General features: G+C 41.8%; 1 protein-coding gene and 1 long non-coding RNA gene across 3 annotated transcripts in view; both read left to right on the top strand.

Annotated features, from left to right (window-relative positions):
- The window catches only part of Zfp277 (zinc finger protein 277), a 128,209-nt gene that overhangs the window by 2,562 nt on the left and 101,291 nt on the right, over positions 1-24,356 (top strand).
- On the top strand, positions 10,410-14,344 carry LOC148005214 (uncharacterized). Its single transcript, XR_015622387.1, has 2 exons — positions 10,410-11,662; positions 11,782-14,344. It is a non-coding gene; the product is annotated as an uncharacterized LOC148005214 (long non-coding RNA).

The raw sequence follows: 24,356 nt of genomic DNA, 5'->3' as shown, positions 1-24,356 counted from the left end.
AAAGAAAGAAATGGTACCAAGTGTGCAGCTATCTTCCTTGCACACTCTCCAGTGTACAAGAACTCTTGGTGTTAGGAGAGGGGCTTAGGACTGAACTAAGGGCGATGGATGTCTGCTGAGACTCATGTGGAGAGGAGGTCAAATGACCCGGTCAGGCCAAGACTTATCCGTGTCTGCTGCTCATTTAAACAGAAATTAGTGTCCCGTATTGTTTCCTAAAATTAAAAACAAAAAATAGGGTTTGGGTAGATGGCTAAGTGAAAGCACTTGCTATGCAAGCATGAGAGCTGGGGTTCAAATCCCCAGTCCCCACATCAAAGCCAAGCATGGCCCCTTGTGCCTGAAACCCTAGCTTTGTGAGGGAGAAGCAGACAGACCCCAGCTGCTCTTTGCCCAGCCTATATAGTGAAAACAGTGAGCTTCAGCTTCAGTGAGAGTCGGAGGCAAATAAGTCAGATCATGAAAGAGGAAAAAAACCTGATATTCTCCTCTGGCCTTCCCATCAGGTGTACAGGTGTGCACCACACACACACACACACACACACACACACACCACTCCACTCTGTGTTGCTGTTTATTCCAATGCGGGTTTAATAAGAAATTAATAGATCATAATCTATAGTTCAGTAATTGACACTTACAGGAGGATTTTGTGGCTAGGGTGATTTCTTATGGTGATGTTCACCTGTATGGTAAGATTCTGGTGATCAACTTGGTTGTCTTCTCCAAATGAATGGTAGATGATGATGGTCGTGTTTGAATTTTTGGTGCTTGTCCTGCTGAGACCTTATGAATTTCATTTTTATGTCTGTGGAAGAAGTTGTGGAGAGTAGTAAGTGAAAACTCCTTGCTCTCGTATTCCGTATTCCAATACATAGAATCAAGTCCAAGCTAGAAACCTAGGGAGCATCGCCGAGTCCCTTCTTGCCCAGCAGCCCTGCATTTGATCATTTACCAAGTCCTCCTTCTCTATTCCATAGCAACGGAACCTGCCCTCTGTTCCCCTCTGTAACCACTACTCTCATTCTGTTTCCAACCCTGGGCATCACTACTGATTACCTATCTCCGTCTCGCACCTCCTAGTCTGTGCTCCAGAAAGAAAACCAAGACCTTGTTGGACTTGTTTTGTCTGCCTGATCCTGGCACAGTGTTAATATTTAATAAATGTTTGACCTAAACAGTATTCTAGCCTTCCCAGTCAGAAAACCTTCCTCTTGACCTCTCTGACACTTAACTTTTAATCTATTGAAAACAAGTCTGTTTGGGGAGTCTGCGCTGGAAATCTTCACTATAACCCTGCTGCATGCCTAAGCTAGGCCCAACTTCTCCAGGTAATACTTTTTCTGCCTTTCAGCCTCATCTTCTTTCAGCCCTCTTCCATGTTCATATCTTCATCATCTGCTTCTTGTCAGACTATAGTGACTTGTTGGCATCTGCACTTACTAAAGCCAAGCCTTATTCACTTTATATCTGTCAATTGTCAGAGCTCCACACAATAAGGGGTGGCAGTTTAAATGCTGAGAATATTTTTGAAGCTTACTCAACGTGTTTAGCATGGCTGACACTTTAAGCAGAAGAACCAAAGTAGAATTTTAAAAGAAAAATGAGGAAATGATTTGTTTGTAAAAGGTATGCATACTGACTAGAAATGCAGGTATCATCAGAATGCATTTTGTCAGAACTAATCACGGTGTTTGCATTTTATGTTGTTTTTCTGCCCTATTTAAAAATGATCTTCTAATATTATTTAGATAAGGATTAGGTTTTCAGAGAATACTTTGGGCCTAGCCTTTAAATCTGGATTCTGTGAGTGACCTGCCACGTGATCCTTGAGCTCCGCCTTCCATCCCTGCATGACTGGTAGCCAGTTTCCTACAGGCTGGTCTCCAGTCTCTCATGTTTGGCATGGCTGTGGCAAGGGATTAGACTCTTTGAGAAAAGCTGTATTTCAGTTTTGATTCTGGCCTTGAATAGTTATTTAACAGAGAGGTATGCTGTACAGTAGTCAAAATATATACAAACACCAGCCTTGCAAAATTCCTGATTACTTCATTGAGTTACATGTCTATGAAAGACCAGTATATATTTGTTCTAAAAAATCACATCTTGGTTAATATCAGTTGTTCTCATTATGAAGATACACCCAGCCGAGCAATAGCATTCTCTGGCCTCTGCTACTGATCCAGGTAAGAGAATGCTCCCAAAACTGCTTATGCCTGCCATACCCTCCTGGAATGTGGGGGCTGTCACAGTATCTGTCAGAGCTCTATGCTCACATTGTAACTTATGTGCCCTGAAAGCCCTTTTCCCAACCTTCTATACTGTTTCCACCTACATAGCTCCGTCCGTCCCTTTCCACCCAGCTTCCCATGCCACACATCCTCAGAACTCTCCTGTCTCCTGGGATGGCCTTGTGAGGGAGAGGCCTGATGGTGTCATGGGAAAGAGGAAAGACAGAAACACGTTCGTTGTATATCTTGCTTCCACCAGGACCTTCTCTGAGCATCTTTTTTTATCTTTCTGGAATACACTAAACCCAACATGTGCCTTCCTAGAGGAACCATTATAAAAGGGCTATTACAATAATGGAAGTGGTGACGATGGCTAACATTCTCGAAGTGCTAACTGTGTCATGTACTTACTGTTTCAAACCACTTACAGTATTTATCTCATTGAATCCTTTTTATACATAAATGAGGAAAATGATACAGAAGTGGTGTGTGCAAGGTCACATGGTACCTGAAAGAGGGCTTTTATCCAGTGCACAAGTGTAATAGTTTGACATGGTACTATTGGATGAAGTCTGAAGCCGACTTCCTTAAATACTGATATGTTCTAAAGTGAGTGTTGCTATAAGTGTGGTACAGTGAAAAGACTGAAATCAGGCCAACTTAGGATGGATGCTGGTTACTTACCATGCTCAGATCAACAGAGCTGTGAATCTCCTTCTTTACAATAGCAGTCTAACTGTCCTGCTGCAGTACAGATAGAACCCTGTGGGGTGACATGTACAGTAGCCTGGTCTTCAGGAAATAGTGGCTGTTGTTTCTTTTGTATATGATATAGGTCATGGTCCTGATTGTCTTCCCTACCTCCAGGCCAAGTGTCTACTGCAGAATTTGGTGGACACTTAACAATGTCATAGAGAATTTATATGCTACTGTCCTTGTGTTAACATAGTTATGTCATTCATATAAAACAGAAATGTCCTTCCCAATACACACTCAGGTTCCATCTAGAAAATAATGTCTATGAGAGTCACATAGTGGACATCATGCCTCTAAATGCAGATCAGGGTACGTAGACTGAGACAGTGGATGCTACAGTCATCTGCATCAACTGGATGGATACAGGTTTTTATTAGCTGTTCCCGGCTAATGTTGTCACAGCATTTCCACTGGTGTGATAATAAACACCATGACCATGGGGAGGAAAGGGTTTATTCACCTTGTAACCCATCCTCCAGGGAAATCAAGGCAAGAGCATGGAGGTGAGAACTGCCGGTGGAGGAAGGAGCTGACTGCCACACCCTTCACGGCTTGCTCAGTTGGTTTCTTATGGTACCCACGGCCCCCACGGCGACCCCAGGACAGTTGGGCCCCCTTGCATTGATCGCTGATTCAGAAAGTACACCGCAGATCTCCCTGCAGGCTACTTTGATGGAGGCAGTTTCTCAGTTGAGGTTCCCCTTTCGAAAGTGTCTCTTGCTTGTATCAAGTTGCCCTAAAACTTGCCAGTACTGCCATGGTTTATCTAATAAATACATCAGACTACAGAATTGGCATGTGACTCCCAGGTCCCTATAGGCTTGTCACCGTACTGACAAGTAAGCAAGCAAGTTCTACTGACCCTGTCTCAAATGTGAGCAGGGTAGCATTTTTTCTAAAGTAATAATAATCTCATTGCTCCATCTTCTGCTTTTCTTTACACCTAATTCCATCATTATACGATTAGTGCTATTTGTTTGCCAAGTGTCCAGCTGGGGCTAGGTGCTATCTTTAGCCATAGGAACCCAGAAAACGACTTTTGAAACTAAATATGACTTAATCTTTTCTTTCTTTAGTGTGGGACGCAGCAACTGACAAGTACTAGAATACTTCAATACCACTTGGCATATAGTCAGGCTTTCTCCATATTTAGCACATCTTAAATAATAAATATGTGGAAGGAAATTATGGGATAATAGTTGAGACTGGATTCTCATGTTGAATATTCTACTTTGTAACAGAATAAACGTAAGAAAAACTTTTTAACTCTCTGAGCCTGAATTTCATCAGGAATAAAAATTGGCGCTACTAGCATTGCTGCACTTAATGAAGTGGCGTGTGTGAGAGCCCTCCGAGACCCTTGCAAAAACAGAAATACAGGCTAGGAGGTGTTATCTGAAGAGGCAGAGTGGGCACAAGCCTTGGAATTGAGCAATCTGTGTGACTTTGAGCAAATAAGGGACTTGGTCTCCATTATTACAAGTGAAGTAGGGACAGGAGAGGAATAGGGTGTCACATTTACAATTCAGACCCTGGAAAACAAATACATCCCATCCTGTTCTACTCTTATGGTAGATTAAAAAGCCCACCATGTGCGAGTCCCAAAGACAAAGGAGTCATTGAACTGTATCTTGGGGGTTTCAGGGGTGGGGTGGGGTGTTAAAACAAAGGACAAGATTTCTTTGAAAATGCTATCCTCTTGACAGGTAGAAAATGACTAGATTGGATCACTCTGGTAACAGGAGAAAAAGACCCTCACCCCTTATTCTAATTTGGGCCTTCCTCTTTACGTCTTTTGGAAAGACTCTCTAAAAGCTTTTGCCTGCAAAGTTTGTTCTCCTTGTTGTATTTCTGTAGACACTGAGATGAAGGAACCTTGTATCTGGTCTCACACTAGTGCCACTGCTGCTGCTACAGAACTCAGACTGTACCTTTACTTACTAATTAGGTGTTCTTGTTTTGAGACAGAGTTCACTGTGGAACTCCGTGTGTAGGCCTGCCAGCCTGGAATGTAGATGCTGCCTCCCAGCACTGGGAGGTACCAGTCTGTCTTATATTGCTGATAACTGAACCCAGAGAGTCCTGCACATTAGGCAAGCACTCTGTCACTTACACAGCCAGCTCCTGCATATAGCGTTGAAGCAAGTATAGACTAAAAGAAAACCGGAGTTCAGCAAAGCTCTACAAGGACAAGTCCCGTCCTGGTTGTGTAGAAAAGCCCATAAATCTAGGGACTGTCACATATTCCTTTTACCTTTAGTCTCAGAGACAGTTTCATGTTGTGATGGCATTTGGGCTTGTTTGAGTGGTAGCTGAGGACCAGCTTCTCGCTTCCTCCTGTGGAGTGTCTGTGTTCTGCTCGGCGTCCCCGTCTTAGCAGAGCAAATGGTCATTCTGTTTCCTTGTCGTTCCTGAAATAAGTGGACACATCTAAATCTATGATGTGTATTGACTTTGGAACTTACTGAGGTTTGTAAATGACTTTATTTGTATAAGGAAGGAAATTCCTATTCTCTAATGCTTTCTTAATTCTTAACGGAAAGATGGCCTTTCCCATCTCACCTCTAATGAATGCTTTTATCTGAACACGTAGAAATACTTGATTTTTTTTCCCCCAGTAAGGACCTCAGAACTGTAATTGTGGTCGTTTATTTAGCACAATCTTCTGTTGTATAACAGACTGCTCTTCAACAGTAACAGCCAATTAGAAAAGAAAATATTTGATGGTAATTACCATCAGAAAGCAATTAATAGCAGGCTCTGTTGTTGGGCTGCAGCATTAATCCGGCTATCTTTTCTAAATCACATGTAACTAATTTCCTCAAAGAAGAAAGAGAACGAGAATGAAAGGAAGGTGAGAGCCTGGAGCTCCTTGGAGTTTCTCACAGACCAATTTATGAATGGCTTTTGAGAGCTTTTCAAGTATGCAGCCATTGAGGAGAGGAATTATTACTAATAACTGACTGGGATGCTCACTGAGTTATTTTTCCAGCAGCAATAGAAAAAAATACATAGAAAATAGGGATTAATGAAGACATGGACTGGGGGTCTCGATCCCACTTCTGCTTCTGACTGGTCTCAGTCATTTGTACCCCTGATCAACATATCATGGTTATCAATGAGAGCATAAGCTTGTATCGGGTTCTTTCAATTAAATCTTCCAGATAGCCCTGTTTTAAAAAAGGCATTGAGTTTACATTTCCTGGGTTCTGTAGAAAGCACATATCAGAGTATTTCCTCAAGAATGAATTCCACATTTGACTTTCATTAATCAGTTGTGTCAGGTTAGAAAATTAGCTGAGGGCCTTTGCCAAGAGTTGGCTTCTGAGTCCCTCGCTCCAAGACAACATAAATAGATCATTAGACTACTTCTGATCAGATTTAGGAAGAGCCCATCATGGATATAAGCGAATCATCAATTACACATTCAGGAATGCTTGCCTGTTGTAATATAGTTCTCTGTATAGAGCTGTGCTCAACTCCAGATACAAGGGGAAATGGTGATTTATAGCCAAGAAGATTGAGGGTGCTCAAAGTTGGAAGGTAGAAATTTCTGAGAGAATGCATAGAGGTAAAGAGAAATTCTTTCTTAAAGCTGACCAGGGTGATCAGGTACATCTCAGGGCTGGTGGAAGAATGGAGACTTCGATCAGCTATCAGAATGATAAGATACTGAGAACTTATGCAAATTGACCTAACTGGATTCCAGCTAAAACTGAATGACGAAGGCTGAGAAGGACCAGGCTTCCTTAAGGAAAGATTGCAGAGGGGACAAGGGTCTTTGTTGGTAGCAAGGGCATATCAGCAGGTAAGCAGGGCTTCGGGGACAAGAATCAAGTTATAGGCTTTAGGGAAGCAGGTTTGGGGGACCATGGATTCTGGGTGAATTATCAAGTCAATTAAGTTCTATAGATTGGGTCAACAGATGAAGAATCCAGTTACTAGAGAAAGAATACAAGTAAAGATTTGATATCAAGAAACTGGCCATATGCCAGCAGCTAGCACTCCAGACTCCGTAAAGCGGAGGCCAAGTGGACTGAGTTGACACAGAGCCACTGTGTTAGAGAACACAGCCACAGTGACGGTAGGACGTGCTCGTGAGTGATGCACGCAGGAGACCCAGCACCAGACGCAACATCACAAACGGTCATGTGGCCGCTGAACTCCTAACGCTGAGCTCTTTCATTCTGAGTGTCAGCAAATTGTAAGATAACTCTACAGAATAAAGTGATAGCACCCTTCTTTTTTACGATCCCTACAGTGTAAGGAATTGGGTGCTGTGGCCTAACATCCCTATTGCTATTATTTCCCTTATGAAATATTGACAACAGATTAGATCATGTCCATAACTACCCACGTTCGTGAGCTATTTTTTGGTACCAGCAGTTATCATTGTTCCCTTAAAGAGGGCACAGTCTTATTTTCTGCTTGCTTTGTTGGATGTTGTTTTTCCAGACCCAGTGTCTTTGCATACTAGACAGGCACTCTGTCTCTGAGCGTATCCAGACCTGTTTTCCTTTGAGTACTCGAAAGGCAGAGTATACCAGACATGCACGTTTACCTTGTTGTTGCTTCTTTGTTTCTTTGCTTTGGGGACAGGGTTTCTGCATGTAGCTCCAGGTGGCCTGGAACTCCCAACACAGACCAGGACGGTATTAAGCGCACATAGGTCTTTCCTCTACTTCCTGAGTGCTGGGATTAAAGACGTGGACCACCATGCCCAGCAAAGCTCACATTTTCTGAGAACCTAGGTGAACTAGAGATGAACTAAACCCCTTAGAGAGCAGACTGTGAAGAAATTCATTTTTTTCCCGTTTTTTATTGTCAGTTACATGCTTTATAGAAAAAGGTGTGGAGAACAGAATGGGTCAGGGTTGTACAGAAAAAGCTAGGTTCCTACATATTCTATTTGTACCATTGTGGGGATGCCCTCCCTTCAGGCATGGCAGCCGCACTTCTCTGAAGCCTCTTTGCAGCTGCAGCCCTGGGAGCTCTTCACACAGCCCCTGGGGCAGCAGGAGCAGCAGCTTTTCTTGCAGGAGGTGCATCTGCATCTGCATTTGCAGGAGCCAGCTCAGGAGCAGAAGCAGGGTCCACTGTGGCCCAGGAGCAGTTAGGGGTCCATGGCTAGTGGAGGAGGCCGGCGGAGATCAAGCAGAGGTTGGTGTTAGAGTTCTAGGATCGTGATCAAGAAATTCATTTCTAAGCTGTCATGCTCTTAAGATGTATAGAAATTTAATTTTTTATTCATTGTGTAAGTGAATTAGCTAGAACCAACGTTAAATTAATGTTATTTATGCTTATAGGGACAGTACTCTTGATTCCATAGAATTATAAGACAAAAAGTATTTTTTTTTTTTCCGGAGCTGGGGACCGAACCCAGGGCCTTGCGCTCGCTAGGCAAGCGCTCTACCGCTGAGCTAAATCCCCAACCCCAACAAAAAGTATTTTTTACATATATAGAATTTCATGAGTGAACAATTGACAGATTTACAATTTAAGTAGCTTTCCTCCAGAATCTATTCTAATTTTATGGTTGTCCAGGAGGCAGATATTTTATTTAGTTTTCCAAACATTTAACTACCACTTTCCATTTATGAATTACACTTACTCCAATTTTATGTATGCTAGTCTTCCATGGAATTTAATATAGGAAACTAGTGAGGGTAATCTTCCATTATTTATTAAGAATTTAGACATTCCAGAAAATTCTAAGACGAGGCCTCCCATGTGCCTCTGATAGGACCTCTGGGGTGGACCCTTCACAGCATCCTGGTTTGACTTTGTGCCTTTAATCCAGAATGTGGAGGCTGCTAAATGCAGTTATACAAGAAACAGCATCTCTTTCTATTGACTGATAGAGCTTCTTTTAGGAGTATTTCTCCCATTATATCCAGGAAGGAGACTGTACATATATATAATATCTCCAAGATATAATAACTTAAAAATTATAGAAATAAAACCTACCGTTTTAGCTCTATGAGAATACTTACTCAAGTCAGTGCCTTTTCTTTCTCTTTCCTTTCCCCTTTGCTTTTAACATCCACACTGCTTAGAATGTGCTCTACCACTAACCTATACCTGTATTCCAATTCATTTAATTTTAATATCATCTCTTACTACATTTGCATTAAGACTTAACTGTTGAATACAGAACAGATATGTTTCTCAGTAATCCATGTTGCTGAGTTTCTGACCCATAGTTTAGAGTGCTCAACCCTGACCTTTATTATATTGTTTGGTTACCATGGTTATTTAATGTATTATTTAAGTTAATTAAAAATTTAACCCACATTCTTCTATCAGCTTTCAATGATTTCAGGAATGTGAGTCCATTTTTAACCTATTTGTGTGTGGCATTGGTGTCTTTAGAACGTTGCCGTTTATGAATTAGATGATAAATTCAGGCTGTCTTTGATGCTTGTAGAGAAATTGCGTGATGAAAGGTTGTTTAAAACAGTTTTAATGTGATTCATAGTACCCGTTGTTATTCACTCCTAGTTGGCAGTCATGAGATCCAACTGGCAACTCTCCATTTCTTCAGGACTCTCTCACTGAATGTGGTCTCCTGGTAGACTGACTTAGGCAGTTTGCAAGGCAAAGCTGGATGACTTCCTTTTGTCCTGTTACTCCTCCTGAAATTAGGCTTGCTGTATAGTTTATAGCAATGCATTAGAGAACTAAATATATCATTCTTACAGTTACCAAAAGCAGTTATAACTTTATCAGTGATCGCTATCTGCAGGAGTTCAAATACATTCCCGTTTGTTTGTGAGCTGGTTTAGAGCTTTATCCAACCTAAGTTGTATTCCATAACTACGTGCTTCACTCGCCTTTTCCCCTTTTTTTTTAATTTCTTTATTGTATGTGTGTAGATGTTTCATCTGCTTGTATGTGTACTTCACATTCATGCCTGGTGCCCTGGGACTAGTCACAGAAGTTCATGAGCCTCTGGGTGCTGGCAATCAATTCAGGGCTCTCTGGAAGAGGAACCATCCCTCCAGCCCCAAGTGTCACTTTTTTGCAGTTGGTGGTTAAGGTAGTTGTTTTGGATTTTTCTGAAACTGGTATTCTCTGTGTAGCCCTGGCTGTCCTGGAACTGCCTTTGTAGACCATGCTGCCCTAAACTCAGAGATCTGCCTGTCTCTGCCTTATGAGTGCTGAGATTGAAGGTATGTGCCACCATGGCCCCACCCAAGTGTCACTTGTAATGCGAAATCTTTCCAGAAGTCACAGCTAAAGTCACTACATAATTTTTGTAGGCTTCCTCATAAACTAATAGTTTTTTAGAAGAATCTATACCTGCTTATAGAGAAATGGATTTTAATGTTAGTGATTAAGCTTGTTACTATATTTCCTAAGGTCTCTCTAAATTCTTACAAACTATTGTCTCTTATTGTCGCGCGCCTAACGTCTCGCCAGCAAGAACGACGCGCGGACACCAGGATCCTTCTGCAGCAAAGCGTTTATTGCATCTTAAAGAGGAAGAGACCAAGCCCCAGAATGGCGCTGCTTATATACACCCTAATGTGGCGTGTCCACGCCTGATTGGTCGCTTACCCATGGTCTCATTGGCACGCCCCGGGGTGGGCAAAGACTTGGCACAAACACACTCTTGCACATGCGCACACAGCTAGTTTCCTGAAAGGAAGTCGGGCTGGCGCAGCGGAAGCCAGCGCCATCTTGTAATGGCGAATGTTATCACGGCTTTCCACATCTTATGACATTGAAATGTGCTCCCTCATGGTTCTGAAGGCCAGAAGACCAGAAGGAACTATGGCCACTCTGCCTCTGAAGACTCCAAGGGAAAACTGTCTCTGCCTCTTGAAGTTTTGGGTGGCACTGCATGTTCTTGGCTGGTGGCAGCACAACTCAAGCTACCTGTCTTAGTCTCTCTATGTTCCCTTCTCCTGTTCCCACTTCCTCTCCCTTCCTGTCTCTAATGAAGACCTGTGTGATTACATTGAGAGCTTGTCATAACCCACTATGATTGAATCTCAAGATTTTTACCCATAATTATGAATGCAAAAACCCTGTTGTAAAGTAAGATCACATCCTCAGGTGCTAGATGGTATATGCTCTGTGGGTCACCATTCAGGCAGCAGCATTTACTGACTATGTTACCCTTATTTCCAGATGCTCTTCATCCTGTTCAGACTAATCGGCATGCACGCAGTAGCATCCTTTTTTTTTTTTTTTTAACTCTGTAGAAGTCGGTGCCTAGTGCTTGGCTTCCTGGATTTGGAACTTAAGTTCCAACCCACTGCACCCATTAATATCAAGTCTTTATTACTAAATATATACAACTGTTACAATGTAAATTTGCCATCATCGCCATTTTTACTCTATTTTTTGTTCATTTTTTTAAGCTACTTTGAGTGTCTATAGAATATCCCAAGTCCTTTTGCTTATGGAGAAATAGTGATCAACTTGTCCTTCATCTGTACAGCCCTGAAATCTAGTCTCGGGACGAGATTGAGGGCAGAATGTGCGAAGAACCCTGAGTTTGTAGGCAGAAGAATCGGGTTAGTCACACACGGGGAGATCTTGAATAAACCTCAGTTTCTGCACATCTGCTTTTTTATAAGCAAAACAAAAGTAATAATATTTCTGCATGGTGCTGCAGTTAGTGTGACTGCTTGGCTGATAATATTTAAAGACGTAAAGTTATATGAGTGAGGGGCTGGGGATTTAGCTCAGTGGTAGAGCGCTTGCCTAGGAAGCACAAGGCCCTGGGTTCGGTCCCCAGCTCCGAAAAAAAAAGACCAAAAAAAAAAAAAAAAAGTTATATGAGTGAAAGTTACATGAGTCACTGCACATGTGTAAATAGCAGGCTGTATGGAGCACTAGTGTGCAAACTGAAAGGGCCCCTGTAGAGCTGACCGCAGTTTTGTCTCACTTGACTCATGTAACGCGCATCTTCCTCCTTTAAACTGTAAATGTTTATAGAGTGAGTTTGCTTTGTTGTTGATACGGAAAGAAATCACCTTGAGAAATGTGCTAAAAGGACAAGATACAGTCTGCGCCGCCTTCTTTGAGCTTATAATTTAACAGGGAAGAGATGCGCTTACGGGCAGGTCAGAAAGCTCCAGCTCCCATCAGTGACACAGCAGCTGAACTAGAGTGGCACCTTTCAGGAGAGAGAAGCAGAAGAGCAAGATGCTGTGCAGTAACACACGCATCACACGCATCACACGCATCACACGCATCACACGCGTCACACGCATCACGTGTTACAGCTCATACTGTGAACTCTAAGATTGATTTACTTACTGGAAAACCTCGTTGTGTGGATCAGCCCTAGCACATACCTTTAATCCAAGAGCTAAATAAAGTCAACCCTCGGTCAAGAGGCAGAGCAAGGCATCAGCTGATAGGAAGTGAATGTAAGTAAACAGAAAGGGTGGACATTGACTTTGAAGGGTATTTAAGACAGCCTGGAGAAGGGACTTTGTCCTTTTGGGACTTTATCCGTGTAGTAGGAAGGTCAGCTGGGTATTTTTTTCTGCCTCTCAGAGCTAGCAGATTTTCACTCCAGCATCTGGTTCCTGAGCCTTCATTGGCTGGGATTTTCTTTTTTTTTTTTTGTTTTTGTTTTTGTTTTGTTTTTTGTTTTTGTTTTTTTTTCTTTTCTTTTTTTCGGAGCTGGGGACTGAACCCAAGGGCCTTGTGCTCGCTAGGCAAGCGCTCTACCGCTGAGCTAAGTCCCCAACCCCGGGATTTTGTTTTTTAAAACAAGTCACAGTCTCCTAAAAGTTGCAGTCCATGGAGAGAAGTAACAGATCACAACGTCTGATAACTAACCTCTGAGATATCTAACATTCTGAGCCTCTCTGTTGTGACTGGATGTTTCAGAGACTTGGGATGTTGTCCTCCACTAGGCCGAGCAGTCACCAAATCAGTCAGTAAATCTTCCCAGTTAAAAGAACATGCTGGCAGTTCTCCCCAGAAATAGAAGATTCACGTTCCTGGTCTTCTGGGTTTGAGTCTCAGCAGGTGTTTACTAAGCACTAATTATGCATGCACAAAAAAACAAGGACCAAATGCCTCTCTTGAAGGAACCCTTTAGTTTCTAGAATAGGGGAGCCATGCAGAAGATCATGGAGTCACAGGAAGTGAGAACCAAGCAGAAAGGCACAGGAAGTAAGAGGTCTCCAGCTTCCACGTCTCTCTGCAAGGTTCAGAGACAGTGGTTTTTGGACAGGACTCTGTCAGTTGACCAAGAGTAAGTAGGTCTTTCCTGTGGAGGAGTCTCTATCAGGGCTCAGGGACCTCTCTACCTGCATCTTCTCAAAGCCTGAATAAATAACAGGGCTGAAAAGGCTATAAGGACTTCATTGAAAAGACCTGTGGGCCATGCAGAACAAAGTGGGTTTCCCCTACTTGCTGAGGAGATGCAGGGGCTGCAAAGGGCATGAGGACTCCAGTTAGAAGGATCTGTTGGTTCTGAAGTTTGTCTGATTCCCTAAAATGTGTGAGCTTTCTAACCCAGAACCAACCCACCATGTCCTGTTCCCCACACCCCGTGCCCTGTGACCCACCCCTGCTGGTGGAGTCTCTGGCTGCTTCCCTGCCCCAGACATATAGCTGAGGCTTTTCTGTTTCTTCCTTACTCGTGACCATTAGGCAGATGTGAGTTCCGAGTTCAAGGGATCATCTTAGGGCTAAGATCAGTTAAGTCTCAGTGTAAATGCTCACCTCACTTACTAATGCTGAAATCTGTACTTTGAATTTTCTTTATTTCCCAGATAAAGTAACTTTAAAAGCCATGCTTTTCTTATTTGTAAGGAGCTCATAGCTGACATTGTCCCTGTGATCAAAATCCCCACAGGTCTCCTACAGTCCTCTGCTTTGTTCTGACCCACAGTACATTTTTTTCAGAGTTTTCTAGCTATAAGAATTTTCACACAAGACCTCATGTCCTTGGGATTTGCAATAAGGAAATATGTGTCTTGATGCCTATGTATATTAATTTTAAAAAAAACCTTTGAAAACGCTGACATTTGTAGTAAAGTTCAGCATGATATGTGAGGGAGGGAAATGTTTGTCTTACTCGCTCCATTATTAAAATGTCTACATAGAGCTGCAGCTCTCCTTTCTTGCCAGGAGAATTGGCAAGGCCAAGCCACCCTTACCCAAATTCCAGAGATACTCAATCTCCTACTGAGTGCTCTTTAAGGCCAGGCTGCATGTACTGTGAGTTTTCTCAGACAGCTCAGATGAGTACCACGTGGTCCTGATGCTAGGTTGTAGCTTTTTTTTCCTATATTTTTCTTCCGTATTCCCATTCTGGCTTTTCCCCCATTTTTGTAATGTGTTTGAATAGGTCACTAAATGGCTTGCAAATGTTTTCCTCAGCATGGTGTGTTCTTTAGTTTCTGAAGCAAGAAAGTAGTCTATCCCCTTCCCCCCCCACCCCCATCTTACATTAAGTGCTGCAATCCATGAAGCATTCCTAACTCAAATAACTTTTTTCCCATCAACTTTTTCACAATTTAGCTATACTTCCTAGTGTATTTACTTCAAATGGGTCATTTTGAGAGGTTAAGAAAAAAAAAGAAAAAACAAAACAAAAATATATATCTTCCAGTTTATTGTGCAAGAAATTGTTGCCAAGCAAAAGTGGTGGCACACCTTTTATCCTAGAGCTCAGAAGGCAAACACAATTCTGAGTTCAAGGCCACCCTGATCGACAATGAGAGGCCAGGACAGCCAGGACAACACAGAAAAACACTGTCTTAACCAAAAGAGGAGGAGGAAGAGGAGGGAAGCAGGCAGGCAGAAAGATAAGAAGGCAGAGGGAAGGAGGGAGGGAGAGAAGGAGGGAGGGGGGAGGGAGGGAGGGGAGAGGGAGGGAGGGAGGGAGGGAGGGAGGGGGGAGGGAGGAAGGAATTGTACATTTAAAGTTGTCTGCTTTCTCTAGTTAGTTCCCTTGGTGAAAATAACAGGAGTATTTGGGATCTATCACCAAATATTAATTAATTTGTCAATACCCCCCTTTGCTAAAAGTTATTCTAAAGCCTTTGCATATTTAAAAAAAACTTAACATGACTTGAGACCTACATGAGATCCAGGGAATTAAATAGCAGGGAGTACATATAATCTGAATCAAAATTTCAAGGGGAAACAAAGGAATTGATGGATCCATCAGAAACAAAAGGTAGCAAAATAAAATACAATGTATCTGGAGAGGTAAAACAAAGTGTCCTGCCTGTAATCATGCCAAGGGTAGTTCTTCAGGCGTGAAGACCTACTTCTACAGCATCTCCTCCTCAGTAAATTTGCCTGCTCTGAATCAGGGGTCCCTAAGAACTGAGGACAATTCACTGGACAGCTAACTAGCATTAACGTAATCATTAATGGGCAAGGACTGGAACTGTTCTCGGGTTCACTGTGAGCCTTAAATCTGGGTTGTCTTTAATAGAAGATTGGTTGTTAGAGCAGTGGGGTGGTGACAAATGTTGGCCACAATGTCCAAGTCAAGAATGTACTCCTGCAGTTCTCCTGCCATGGCCTTGGCAGGCATCTACACTGATGTCCATTGGTGAAGTGCCTCCTGTTCTTCAGTGATGTCTGCTGATTCTGAGCCCAAGGTTACCTGAGCGTCCACTCTGATTATGTCAGCATATTTTTGTAAAATTCGTCATATATCCAGTCCACCAGCCCTCATCCATATTGTCTCTTCCTTGTATCTTTTCCTTGCCTGTTTTTCTCTTAAGTCCTTATGGCTTGGTTTAGATTTTACCTTCACCTTTTCTAGAAAATGTTCTTCCTCACTTCTTGCCTCAGCCTAAAAGAAACCAACTGTCCATTCTCTTCCTTCCTCTATCAGTTTCTGAGTTCACTTCCCATGTTAGAGTTTGGACTATAATACTTTTCGCTCTCTTGCATGGTGCTCAGATGCCTGGTGGGTGATGTGTGCTCCTCTTGCCTTGGTACCCAGCCCTGGGATAGGATTAGACACCTCTCTGCTGTGTGTTAAGGGCTGAAGCTGTAGCTCAGTTGTTCACCCTCTTCTATTTGTCTTCAGTGTGTTCTGTGCTGTGCATGTGTGGGTGTGTGTGATGTATGTACTTGTTAGTGTGGGTATGCACATGTGTATGCAGATACATATGTGTTGGATGCATGTATACATAGAGACCAGACGTCAATCCTGGAGTCTTCTTCAGTCACTCTGCACCTTTATATTTTCAGATAGAATCTCTCACTGAACCTGAAGTCCATCCATTTGTCTAGGCTGGCCAGCCAATGAGATTCAGGGTTCTCTTGTCTCCAGTCAAGTCCTCTCTAGGCTGGTAGTGCTGGCTAGCATTACTGTATACTACCATGCCCCATTGTTTGTATGTGCCCGGGAATCTAACTCCGATTCCCACGTATGCTCCTGCGGCAGGCAGTTTACTGACTGAGCATCTCCCAAGTCCCAAAGATACTATCCTTAAAGACCTTCCTCCAGACCTCCATGTCACAGCCTTGCAAAGGGACAGTTTAAGAAGCACTGCCCTGAGGTCTGTGGGCCTGACTGCCTTTAGGACATGAGCTGTTTGGCAGCAGCTGTGGAGGTCATAGGAGTTTGCTCAGTGACATTGTCAGTGCAAGTACCAGCCTGTTAGCATCTCTTTCCTCAGTGACAGAGCTGAGTCAACAGGGGCATCAGTGCAGCAGCAGACATTATGTTCCTTCTGAAACTGACAGCTGATGACTGTATTGTGACATTGTCGTGTATGTAGTATTCTAAGGTGTTGTCTCTAAATACTAAATCAGTTTCCACTTGTCGCATTTGATAAACCAGTGTTACTTTTACAGTTGTATTCCCCTTGAGAAACTCTATTAGAGTTCTCATAGAAAATGATGGCTATAATTTCTACTGCTTATGTGACTGAGTCTTCCTGTCTGTCCGATTGGACTAATTGCTCTTTTGCCTTTTTAATTATTTAAGTAATTGTAGCTTCCAGAGCTCAAGGCTTTTTGTTGTTCAGAATCACCTGCTGCTACTTTGAACTACTTAATCTCTCAGTTCACAGGCGGGCGGCCCTGCTGTTTCTGATATAGTAGAAGGGATGAGGCAGCTAAGTCGCCACACCTTTCACAAGGGCAGCTTCTCATAGCCTAAATGGCTCCCAAAGGCACGCAACCTCCTGAAAGCACCACTTGGTGACTGAGCTTCCAAGCGTACACACTAGAAGAACTACGGACTACAGTCATGGCCAAATCTCCATCTTCATAAATGAGCTATCCTACACGGACAATGCTATAGCCTAGTCTTCTCTGAAAATAAGTACATCTTCAAACTTGATTTGGTTTGGAGGCAGAGTTGTCTTATAAAGCACAGACTAGCCTCTTCAGTGACCATAGGGTATGAGCTAAGGACAGTTCAGTGCTGCTGCCCACAGCGCCCGTGAGCTATTCTGTCCCCTCTCCCGTGTTGAGGCTGACTTCAGGAGGAGTCAGTATGAAGGGTTCTAACAGAGAATTAAGTATGGGAGTTAAAAGAAAAGTGTTCTGTGCCTACCAAGCTGGGTTGCAGGCTTCTAGAGAGAAGCACACTCAAGAGTCTTCACAATATAGCGTCTCAGGGTTGCTAAGAGACGACCTGCCCTCAGCTCCTGTTACAGACACCTTATTTTTCCTCTTTTTTGTGAAATGAGATTGCAGGGTGACTCCTTACTTGTCTTCGATTGGACTACAGTTTGAAAAGGTACAGCCGGCCATAGCTGACAAGCCTGCAGAGGATAAGATATGTCTCTTACTGCAAATAGAATTTCTAGTCTTACTTGTGAAATTACGGTTGGGAAAGGAGAAAAGCTACACTTGTCACACATATGGGCCTCTAGCAGGAATCTATGCTACTTGACTTTCTTATTTGAAATTTTTCTCTGTAGGAAGAATAATGGCAATTTTCACAGCAAATGTTGGTTGCACTGAAAATCTCAACCCCAAGTAGTAAATCTATGTTCATTTATAATTTCTATATGATGTATATATTTTCTCACTTGTATATAAGTATACATAAATCCAAGTTTTAGAATTATGAATAAATGTAAACATCATTTATTCATTGAACATGTGTGTTTTGTTGCAGGTGTTAAGTCATTAGTAGATTATATTGTGACATATCTGTACATTTTGACAATATCCACAATTCTGTCTCTTGTCCTTCTTTTCCTCAGTACTTGGTTCCCTTCATCTTTCTAATAGTCACTCTGATATCTGTGAAGCATTTATTTGTTGTTTCCATGGATATGAGAACGTATATGATGCGCCATCTTTCTGTATATAGCTTATTGTGCATCCCGTGATCATCTGTCTGTGTGTTTTCCTGAAAATGACAGGATTCCATCTTTTCTTTCCCAGTCTCTGTTGGTGTGCACCTGGGCTGGTTCCATGGCCTGCTGCTTCATACATTTTGACTATCAGTGTGTGTATGAAGTATCAGTGTGTGTATGAAGTATCAGTGTATGTATGGAGTATCAGTGTGTGTATGAAGTATCAGTGTGTGTATGAAGTATCAGTGTATGTATGGAGTATCAGTGTGTGTATGAAGTATCAGTGTGTATATGGAGTATCAGTGTATGTATGAAGTATCAGTGTGTGTATGAAGTATCAGTGTGTGTATGAAGTATCAGTGTATGTATGGAGTATTAGTGTGTGTATGAAGTATCAGTGTATGTATGGAGTATCAGTGTGTGTATGAAGTATCAGTGTGTGTATGAAGTATCAGTGTATGTATGAAGTATCAGTGTGTGTATGAAGTATCAGTGTGTGTATGAAGTATCAGTGTGTGTATGAAGTATCAGTGTGTGTATGAAGTATCAGTGTGTGTATGAAGTATCAGTGTGTGTATGAAGTATCAGTGTGTGTATGAAGTATCAGTGTGTGTATGAAGTATCAGTGTGTATATGGAGTATCAGTGTGTGTATGAAGTATCAGTGTGTGTATGAAGTATCAGTGTGTGTATGAAGTATCAGTGTGTGTATGGAGTATCAGTGTGTGTATGAAGTATCAGTGTGTATATGGAGTATCAGTGTGTGTATGAAGTATCAGTGTGTGTATGAAGTATCAGTGTGTATATGGAGTATCAGTGTGTGTATGGAGTATCAGTGTGTGTATGAAGTATCAGTGTGTATATGGAGTATCAGTGTGTGTATGAAGTATCAGTGTATGTATGGAGTATTAGTGTGTATATGGAGTATCAGTGTGTGTATGGAGTATCAGTGTGTGTATGAAGTCTTCTCTTGAGTACTGCTACCATTTCTCACTGGTATCTACCAGAGAGAAGTGTGCTCCATGTGCACTAGTATCTTTTTTTAAACTTAGTGTGTTAGGGAGGGAAATGTGTTGAGATAATGCATGTGGAATGCATGCTCACAAAGTTGTACAGCCATCACCATAATCAGTAAACATTTTTACCCCTCACAAAGAAACCCTTTACCCTTTAGTTAGTCCCTATTTGGTCAACTTTACTGCTGCTGTGACAGAATGGCTGAATGGCTGGCAGAAAGAAGAAAGGTTTGATTGAAGTCCTGCATCCCAAGGTTTCACTTTGTGATTGTTTGCCTCCATGCATAGGGATAGAAGACCCAGCAATAGAAGTATATGGTAAAGGATGTTATTTGTCTGAAAGGAAACAGAGAAAGAAGGAACCAGGTCCATCAAGTGGCACTTTCCCAGCAACTTGTTTAATCCTTACCCCTTCCAAAGTTTACACCATCTTCCAAAACGGTAGCTCCCAATGAGGACCAAACATCCATCACATGAGTCTGGAGAACTGTTAATATTCAATGCGAACATTCTATATGCCCTAAAAACTGCCAGTCTTAAAAAACCACTAATTTCTGTCACTATAGTTGCTTCTGGTATGAATAGAATCATATATAATTTGTGGTCTTTTTTTGTGGCCTGTTGTTTGTTTGGTTGGTTTTGTTTTGTCTTTTATGACAGGCTTTCTCTGTGTAACAGCTCTTGGAACTGGCTTTGTAGACTAGGTTGACCTCAAACTCACAAAAATCCACCTGCCTGCCTCCCAAGTGCTAGAAGTGCTAGGAGGACTGGGTTAAAAGGCTTGTTCCACTACTACCCATCTTCAAGGCCTATTTTTGTCTAACAGTGTCTTCCTTTCCCCCTTCCCCTTCTCCTCCCCCCTCCCTCTCCCCCAGCATAATAGTCTTTATACTTATTTGGTAATTTCATACAATGTTCCCTGCCTAGCAGGCAGCAATGGGGTGAGATGGGCTTGGAGGTGGCCAGAGGACTGTCTTGTACTGGCCATGGTATATCTAGTTCTACTTCTCTTCTACTATGCACGCCACTCCATTCTGACCTTTTTTTTTTTCAATTTTAACAATGTTTTCGAGGTACATTTTGAAATGTCTATCAGAGTTTTTTAATTTTGTGTGTATAAATGTTTTGCCTACATCTTTGTATGCATACCACATGCATATACCTAGAAGAGAGCATTGTATTCTTTAAAAAACACATAACTATAAGAATGTATTTTCGTTTTAAACCCAAGTGTGGAATATGGGGCTGTTCCAGATTGTCCACAGCAGCTGACTATGATTTGCCTCGTGCTCTAGCGGGGGTGTGATTTTTCTAGCATCAGATAGTTTTTGTGATTGTGTGATGTTTGGGATCCTAGGGACTTATCAGAGGATATATAAATGCTCCGGCCCCAAGAGCTTGAGCGTGTTGTTGGTTAGTTGTTGGTGGCTGTGGTTTGTTAAGTAGTTGTGTGCAAAAAGGAAACAACAAGAAGAAATCAGATATTCTACTGGTGACGATCAAATCTGTCCCAAGTAACTCAATGCCCCTAATCAGGGGGGAGTAGTCTAGTGATAAGGACACCCCCTTTCCCTTCTATCCTTTTTACTCTCCTGTCTAGTATTAGAGGGTTGAAAGGGTGGAAGAAAAAAGAACCCACAAAGCAGCCAAAAGAACAGCTACAAGAGCCCCTAAAACTGTAGTTATAGACAATTGTGATCACTGTATCAGTGCTGGGAACTGAACCCCAGTCCTCAGCAAGAGCAGCAAAGAGCTCTCTCTTCAACCTCAAAACATAATTTCTATCACTAAATATTAGTACATTGAATGGACACACATTTTATTTTTCTATTCATTAGTTGATAGATTTATACCTTTGGCTGTTACAAGTAATTCACCTATGAGTATTCATGTCAACAGTTTTACCCCTAGTGGTTTAGTCTTCTCTGGGTATATAATAATCTTGTGGTAACTGTTTAATATTTTGAACACTGCTAAAGAGTTATGAAGCTGCCATTTTGTCTTACATTCCCACAGCTTACCTGGAGTTCCCAATACTTTTCCCAATTGCATTTCTGTGGTTACCTGTGATATTGGGTTTCTCGTGACCATATGTATATCTTTAGAGGGTTATCTTTTAGATTACTTACAAATAAATTGGGTTGTTTTAATATTAAGTTGTAACTGTTTTTAATATATTCTGTGTACTTGCTGCAAATCAATTGTATGATCTAGAAATATTTTCTCCAGTCCTGCAACCTGTCTTAATCATTTTCTTGATGGTGTGCTTTGAAGCACAAAAGTTTTCAATTACATCGTCACCTACTTCTTCCTCTGGAAGGCTGGGAGACTCTGCCTTGACCTCAGGTCATTCAGTGTTGTAGCATTTTGTGATGTTGCTTTTCTTTCATGTACGTTTCTCACCTCTTATGAGTTACTTTTTGTGTCTTTATGTGACCCAGCCCTACTCACACATGTGGTACACAGTTGCAGAAACATTGCCTAAAGACGATTTGTCATGGTTGAAATTTCTTGGCATTTTTGTCAAAAATCAATGTATGAGGGCTGGGGAAATAGCTCAGTGGTAGAAAGCCCGCTAGCAAGGACAGGGCCTTGGGTTCAATACCCCACACCAAAAAGCAAACGGGGAAAATCCCATCAGTTTCCAGCAGAGTTTAATCTGGATGCAGGATTCTCTACCATTGTCTGTTGTTCTGCACTAGGTTTCCTTTTCTTTGTTGGTTGTTTTTTAAAATGTTCAAAACAGTTAAAGTAAGATATCTAATTTGTCATTTCCCAATATATATTTGATTGATTTGCTCATTTTCCTAAGAGCACATATCATCAAAAGAAGGACAAACAGCAATAACACACTGGCCTAATATTTTGTAAGAAACATTTCCTGATATACTTTACAATGCCTGTTTTCAGGTACCCTGCCTTGACTACATCACTAATTGGATGAAGTCACTAAGTCACTAATTGGAGAAGGCGTTGTCTGAAGCTTCCCAGGCTTCCATTTGGCCAACGTCTTTAGAAACTGACTCTGATAATCTTAACTAAAAAGTAACCTCAGGAAAAAAAAAAAAGTAACCTCAGTAATCCTTTATTTCTTCCTATTGTGGCTGAATGTGTAAGTAAAATATAAGGAAGAAACAGATTTTTCTGGTAAGATAAGGATGAATGAAGCACTTGAAGTAAGCTTTAACAGGAAAAACAGCTGAGTCCTATGAACCCTGTAAGCCCTCTACTGGCAGCTGCCATGGTCTATGTTAGAGCAAGTACATGAGAGCAATCTTAGAGACATTTATAATGCAAGGAGGTCTCTCTGTGCAAATAGGATATATCTCCTTCAACACTTGCAGACTTATTTCTGAACATTCTACCCCCATTTCCTGTTAGAAGCAGTTGCCTCATCTGGAAGCTCAGCTTCTGAATTACACTGACATTGAAGTTCTTTCCCCTGCTGCCATTTGAAATCATAGCATTCAGCAGAATGGACCCATCAACAGTCTATATTACCAGTGATCTTTACTTCTCTACAATTAAAGCAGAATTTAAATACACAGAGTGTGAGAATAGGTGATGTATTTTTTTCCTAACCAAGTTTTCTTTCAAACATGATTAGCATTTATGGTCTCCTTTCTCTTTTTTCTATTAGCTGCTGTAGTTACTGTGAAGTGACTTAGTTATGTAATTTTATTAAATTACTGAGATAAACATTTTTGATAAGATGGTTGTATATATGCATCTTTTCTTTTTTCTTTTTATCTTTAATTTCATTCTAATGATCAACCTGAGGCCGAGTGCATGTGAGCATGTATCTTACCGCCAAGCTAGGCCGTTCCAGAACTGTTTCTTAATCACTGAACCTGTCATCTTTACCTATAGTACCAGTAGATGTATTTAACATGATTCTTTATAATTTGCTAGTTGAAGGTTTTCTAATATGTAATTGTTTATATGATTAGACAATCGTGTACTATTTTCTAAAATGACATGTATTTTACCTTCTGTAAATAGCACAAATTTTGTTAGTTTATGAGAACATGGAGCTCAAATTATGCATCTTTTGAAAAAAGGTTGTTTACATAATCTAAGTCCTTTTTTGCTACTCATATCTTCTTTTCTCATCTACCCTTTAGAAATAGTTCTTCTTTCCTGCCTTCTGATTGCCCAGTGACTGCCCTTCTACCCTTCTTTCTGGCTTATGCTCCTGCAAGTCCTCACTTCCTCCCTTGAGTTATCCCTTGCCCCTGCCTCAAGACAGACAGCAGACAGCAGTCAACACACTCGCTGCTTTAGTACCCACAGGCTCTGAGGACCTGACAGCTAGTTGTAGCTGCATTTACCTGTCTCTCACTAGTGCTCTGGCACAGGGTCAGAGGGCAGCAGGACTGGGGGAAGGAAGAGGAAAGAAGGAAAAAGAAGCCTGAGGAAAGAGCTGAGGAAGAGCTAGCTAAGGCTCTGTGTCCGTGGTCTCTCAGGGTCTCTTCTGATGTCCCTTCTGAGCCTCTGACCCCTAGCTGTTGAAAGTGGTTAGCTCATTGGGACTGCTGCAGCATAGGACCATAGCTGGTACCTTAAACATCAGATTCATCGTCTTACAGCTCTGACTGCTTAGAATCTGAGGTAAACGTTTTAGCAATATTCATGCCACCAGGGCCATGATAGGAGAATCTGTTTCTGGGTCTCCTGGACCTATTACCTAATTCCTTGACTTCTGGGTACATCTCTGTTGCATGTGACATCACCATGATATGGTGTGTGTGTGTGTGTCTGTGTGTGTGTGTGTCTATGTGTCTGTGTGTGTGTGTGTCTGTGTGTGTGTGTGTGTGTGTGTGTGTGTGTGTGTGTGTGTGTGTATCATCCTTTTTGTATGGATACTGGTCATGCTGGATTATGACCTCTGATGGCCATTTGAACTTGATTGCCTCTGTGACGACCATTTTTCCTGATGAGATCACATTTTGGGGTGTGATGGTTTTACTACCTTTTTAAAGGAACAGACATCAGCCCATAGCATTGAACATTTTATTAGTGTTAGAGCATATAAAACTAAGACATTCACTGTCTGTCTTTAACAAGCATGTTACCACAAAATAACTCCAA

Source organism: Rattus norvegicus, chromosome 6 (genome assembly GCF_021556685.1).
Source record: "Rattus norvegicus strain SHRSP/BbbUtx chromosome 6, alternate assembly SHRSP_T2T, whole genome shotgun sequence".
Taxonomy (NCBI): domain Eukaryota; kingdom Metazoa; phylum Chordata; class Mammalia; order Rodentia; family Muridae; genus Rattus; species Rattus norvegicus.
Note: the sequence above shows the minus strand (reverse complement) of the source record. Positions and strands in the feature narration are given on the sequence as shown.